Genomic DNA, 6,384 nt, shown 5'->3' on the forward strand with positions numbered 1-6,384 from the left:
CTAACATTATGAGCCTTGAAAACCTAGAGAAGTTAATGTCTTCAGTTGGATTGAATTTAGGTTTTTGTTTGGTAGAATTGGAAAGTTTAAAATTCAGAGGAACTGGACTTGAACCTGGGAACGAAGAGGAGGCTAGGAATAATTGGGCATGCTAGGTGAAGCCTAACTATGGTGATGTAAGTGAGGGTTAGTGCTAACTAACCATGCATGCACAACGACATACTTGTGTTGATAGAATCTGCACTCTTTCTCTTAAAACTATTTTTATAGCTCAGTAGTTATTTCCTGAATTGGTAAAAAGATAAATTTATTGTCAGATCATATGGTTTATCAGGTACTGAGCATATCTTTTTGTTATTCTTTATGGAATAAGCAATAAATATTAGCAATGTAATTAAGAAAAAGTCTACTTTCTCTAACTATTGACATGGGGATATTTTTACAAAGACTACAAGAGAGACAATAAATGCAGTTATATTTTATGCTTAAAAGTACCAAATTACACTAAATGATAAAGCAAGGCAAAAATTAAACTTGGTCATCTCATTATTTTTTCCAAGTTAGTTGTAAGCCCTAAATTTGGGTAGGATTAAAAAAAACAACAGCTGTACATAAGACAGATTTACCTTACATCCCACTTAACTTCAAATAAGCTGACTTAAAAAATAGTTTGAAGTACAAATACTTTGATTGTAGAAAATATTTTTTTCATTGAATATTAATCATTTATGTGTCTAGCATCTTCCCTGGCTCTCTTTCTCTCTGCCCTCTGGTACCTATTTGGGAAAACAACATCAAAATACACAAACTACTCACAGAATTATAAGTATAGTATTACTGACTGTAAGAGCACTAGGGAATCGCAGGTTATCAGGGTGGGCTGGGTGTTAGAGCATGATTCAAGAAAGAGATAGGGTTTGAACAGGGCTTTGTACTTGGATTTTATATTACAGGAAGTAAAAGAAGGGCATTTTAGATGGAAAATTGGCAATAGCACAGTGAAGGCAGAGAAAAGAGGATTGCAGGTATCAGTGGTAATGGAGAGAAAAGGACGAATCTTTTTCTTTTTAAGGGAAAATAAAAAATTTTGGATTAAAAGAGTAAATCGTTAAAGTTTTGAAAATTGGGGAATAGTGTGGAATTGTTGGTAAGAGTAGTTTATTTGCGAAAGCCAATGTTGGGTCTCTTAGGGACACTGAAGTGGAGAATTTTTCTTTGCATGTGAGTGCCTTTTTTGTTTTTTGAAGTAGATTAAAGGATTAAGACAATTGCATAGTTTACTGTTTTGGCTATTTCTAATATTTTGCATTCTAAAGTTCAGAAATAATTTATTGTCCAACTAAAATAGTTTTTAAAATAAAGCATTTATATTTTATTTTAGAGTAGTCTGTGCTTTTTATAGGGAGTCTACAAAATGCAGAAGAGTAAACTACCTATCATACCAGATGCCTGTTAGTATTTTTATTTCCTTCATCTTTTTCAGTACCACTTTCTTTTGAGTTGTTATAGTTATACTCGTACAGTTTTGTATTTCTGCTTTTTTTCTTGAATGAAGTTTTTTTGGGGGGGTGCATGGGCTGGGAATCGAATCTGGGTCTCTTGCATCACAGGTGAGCATTCTACCACTGAACCACCCTTGCACCCCTTGAATGAGTTTCTTAATGTTTTATTCTTTTAATGAGCAGTTTGAATGACTCGGCAGTCTTCTGTTTGGTAGATGTTCAGTGGCTAATATTTTAAATAAATTCAGGTTTCCCAAGGGTTTAATGAGGATCTAACTTAGGCTGGGAACATTTGGAAAGAAGAGGGAAGTGGGGTAGATCTGAATTGTTGGACTTGGCCGCTAATGGAGTTTGGGTGATGAGGAAGAGTAAGCTTAGGATAGCACCTGTCTATATGGTTGATCAATAAAGAAATTGTTGAATGAGTGAAGGAATTCAGAGGTTTCAGGTCTGGAGACTTAAGACAGTTTTGGTACTTGGAGGGAGCAGAAATAATAGCTTTAAATAATCTGTTTAATGTTAATAACAATTTATTGTTTTTTGTGGGGTTTTTTTTTGCACTCATCTATCCCAAATATATTTATATTGTAAATGTCACTAATTGATCATACTGCTTTTCTTCCTGAGTTTTAAGTATATGAGTGAAGACTTATGCCAAGTTAAGATCATGTTTTAAAATTCTGTTTCATAAAATATCATTGCAAAAAGATAAATATCTATCATTGCAGACAAGCTTTTTTTTTTTTTTTTTTTTTTTAACATGGGCAGGCATCAGAAATCGAACCTGGGTCCTCTGACATGGCAGGCAAGCCTTCTTGTCTGCTGAGCCACCATGGCCTGCCCTAAAGACAAACTTTAAAGCAATTGTAATTTAGAAATAAAATACAAGTTTAACGTAGGATACTTTTTCAAGTTAAAGAATGTTATTAAAAATAAGATTTGCGTTTATTACAGTAGCAGTGCATGTTCAAGAAAACTTAATTTATGTTGGGGCAGTATAAATTTAAATTAAAGAAAGTGTACCTTCTAGGAAAAAGTACTTTGAAGAACTTTCTTAAGTGGCAGGAAAAGATTAATAATTGCTTAGTAATGATACAGAAAAGCGTAGCAGTGCTGTTTTCCAGAAGGAAAAATCTGGATAAGACAATAGCTGAAAGTTTCTTGAAAAGACTTGAAACTTACTGTGTTTTCAGGAATTCTGCTGGATATGGTTGAAAGAATTTGCATTGAGTAGAAAGGAGAAAGTAAGTTTGTGTGAGGTTAGGGATGTGCTATAGAAAGGTTAATTTTTCCTAGAATTAAATTTTGTTTACTGTGATTTATATAATACATGTAAAAAAGGTATGGAAGAATGACTTCTTAATGACAGTAGTAATTCCTGCCAATTAGTTATTACTTAGACTTTCAGGAAACACCTTGTCTCAAGGGTTAACTTCATCTTATTATATTTAGCCAAAGCACAAAACCAAGTTGCACATTTTATTAAAGGGTTTTCAGGCCTAGCAAGTTTTAGGTTTAGTATGAAATGTGACCGTTAACATTTTTGGCCAACATACCAATCAAGCATTTTGCTGTATGTGCCAAAAGGAAGGAATCCTACTGTTAACAGGAAGTCTTTAATTGTAATACTAAAGGCAGATTGAGCTTTTGCTTTGCAGTTAAAGGTTTTAGTTCTTGGCAGTTTTAAGTAAGAAACTTAAAAACTATTTTATTTTTAAAGATGATTAAGTATACCAAGTTGTAAAAAACTAAACTGAAAATTGTTAGGCCTTACAGAAAAATATTGGATTGTGTTTAGTCCAGTAAATACATAAATATCTATTTAATGCATCTTTGCGGCAGATTTAGATAGTCATTAGAGACAACTTTGCCTGTGATTATTTTGCAGAGAAGAAGGGAAGGCAGTTGGCTTGGTTCAATACTTAGATCTCTTTATCAGCGTTTATCAACATCTTGATTATATACCATGAGCTATAATGTTTAGTATCTGTGAATATGGATAACGATGTGAAACGCCATTAGAGTTACAGATCCATTTTGTTCTCTGTAGCCATTATAAAATGAGGAAACCAGAATTTTAGAGCTTTGTTTAGAGGGGCACATCTCATGACACCTGCCTGCTTGTATGAGATGAAGTTCTTTGGAAGCGCATTTAACGAAAAGCTTGGTAGAAAGACAAAATAATCCTTTATCCCTATCTTTGTGAAATCGTTTATTTAGCCTATGAATGTTTTCTTTATTTTATATTAATGAAAGTTGTTTGTGTAGTTAATTCCTGCAGATGGAAGCTGTTTTAAGGATTATTTATGAATACCATTCATTATTTTCTGGGATTAAATTAGATTATGAAAGACTGATTTTTTCCTTTTAGTTTAGGTACTGAAATTTTCACTTTTCTACATTGATTTAGTTCAAAATTGGTAGCTTGCTTTACCTTTTATTTGTGCATTTGTATTTTTCTTGAAGAATTAGTTGATCTTTTGTTGCTAAGATCATGTAGTTTGTAGTAAGTTTGCCATTTGACCCTCACTATCTGTGTGGCTTTTGGAAAATAACTTGTTGACCCTTTGTTTTCTCACCTGTTGATTGGCGGGGATAATGCTACCTCTGGGAGTATCAAATGGAACCTATGGAAAAGCCCGAGACTGTATGCACTCATGACTGTTAGTGTCGGCCCCTTTGTAAGAAGGGTATTTCTACCTCTCTGTTCTTTACAGATTTGGCATGTTTAGTTATTGAAGTTTCAACTTTTTGGCTTAGCATAAAGTGAAAGTATCGTGTATTAGAGCTTGACATAGCTTTTTTTAAAAATTAGTGGTAATTTTTTAATGTTTCGGACCAGTGGTTTACAGTATTTTTGAACTGACATTCATCTCTCAGTTGGTTTTATAAAAATATTCTAAACAATAGTTGACAACAGTGCATGTATCCACTCAGAAAGTGTGGGTGAAATATGTCAAGAAACAAAACCGTGGAGATCTCTAAAAGCTAATGATCATGTTTTTACATAGCGTTGGTAAGGCTGACGAGTCTATTTTGAACTTGGGGAACTTCATGGCTCCTGTATGAAATTGTTAAGGTTTGGTTCTTGGAAACGAGTCCTTATAGAGAAGTCTTCATGCTCACTCTTATTCTAAACATGAATTTAAGGTTTATCATAACTCACATTTGGTTTTTGGCACTTAATATTGTTTAAATGTAGATTTAAGCAAGTTCATTATATGGACATCTGGATTTTCTACACAAATGAATAAAATTGTCACAAACTTTAATGCTCTTTAAGCCTATATAGTTTTAAATTACTCAAATAGTTTTAAATTATGCTGTACTTAGAAATTATTTATATTCGATATATCCAGGGGACCTCTGCCCAGCCACAAGGTTATGGTTCTTACACATAACTCCTTTTGAGTACATAGAATTGACTAATTTTTAAAAATGTTATTACTATAACATTACATTCACTCTTCTTGGTTATGGTGAATAGTACATCTTTAATTTGGAGGTTTTAAAGAATGTAAAGCCATTGCTTGTTTACACAGTGTGATTTTAAAATATTTGTAGTGTGCATGTTACATTGGATTCTTTTCTGTTTACATATTTTCTTTAAGTCTGATGTTGGTTAAGCTGTGTTCCTAAAATGCAAGGTTGCAACTTGACAGAAGCCAGGTTAATTTAACCAAAAGGCTTGGTAGCTTTGTTCTGTCGTATAGTCACCATCTTTTTAAAGAAATATATGCTTTTTTTTCCCCAAAGAATACTGAACATGAGTGATTTTTTAAAAAAATATTTGCTTGCTTTCTTATGATTTTCTTTTTGGCCAGAATAAATCATAGGTAGTGGTATACATCCTATTGAGTCAGTTCCAGAGATGTGTAATGGCTGATTTCTCTCTTTGTAATGTTACAATTAATCATGGAATTGAATGTCAGCCTGATTCATCGGTCATAATGTTTTGTTTCTGCCTTTTACCATAGGTTTTGGGAACCATCAGTGATCATGGGCTAGATCCAGTAGTTCATTAGACGTTGTAAGTGGTTGTGGTGGTAATAAAATTATATTGTTTCTTTTTTTATTAGTTGGAATTCTGTAATGAACTTTCCCTTATCAATTATTTGGTTATGGTTCTTATAGGAAAGATGGGGTAATTATCTGTATCTTTCCCTTTATTTACTGTTTTTCTGAATAATGAATCAGTGCCCGAGCCACCCCCAAGGTAGTCAGTGAATTTTGTTTTTAGCATCTTGATGAACTCATGGTTTTTGTTTTTTTTTAAACTAAATCCTGGCTTTACTTGGATTTCATCAGTTTCTTAAAATTTGGATTCTTGGGTGGGCCACAGTGGCTCAGCAGGCAGAATTTTCACCTGCCATTCAAGAGATCTGGGTTCAATTCCCGCTGCCTGCCTATGCAAAAAAAAATTTGAATTCTGTAATTATATAAGCCTAAAAATTTAAGTGGTTCCCAAACCAAAAGTATAAATAGTTCCTTCCATCCCTGTCTTCTCCATCCTGTTCCGTTCTTTCCCCAATAGATAACTATTTTCATTTCTTTGATTTTCATTAATTTTGTTATATCCTTCTATTGCAACATTTTATGAAAATCAGTTCAAATAAACATATATAAACACATATATTACTATTTTCTCCCATATCACATATGTCATTTTAGTTATCTATTGCTGTATAACAAATTGCCCCCAAACTTAGTGTCTTAAAATAACAAACATTTATTATCTCAGTTTATGTGAGTCAAGAATTGACTATGTGGGTCTAAGGGTCAGAAGCCGTGAAGTTTCAGTGCGGATGTCAGCCAGGGCTGCAGTTATCTGAGGGCTGCATTGGAATTGGAAGATCCCCTTCTAAGCAGGTGCTGCAGGCAT

The 6,384-nt window shown here is 33.4% G+C and overlaps 1 protein-coding gene across 3 annotated transcripts in view; it reads left to right on the top strand.

Moving 5' to 3' along the window:
• The window catches only part of SAV1 (salvador family WW domain containing protein 1), a 52,138-nt gene that overhangs the window by 3,299 nt on the left and 42,455 nt on the right, over positions 1–6,384 (top strand). The window lies entirely within an intron of this gene.

This window comes from Tamandua tetradactyla, chromosome 14 (assembly GCF_023851605.1).
Source record: "Tamandua tetradactyla isolate mTamTet1 chromosome 14, mTamTet1.pri, whole genome shotgun sequence".
In the NCBI taxonomy this organism is placed as follows: Eukaryota; Metazoa; Chordata; class Mammalia; order Pilosa; family Myrmecophagidae; genus Tamandua; species Tamandua tetradactyla.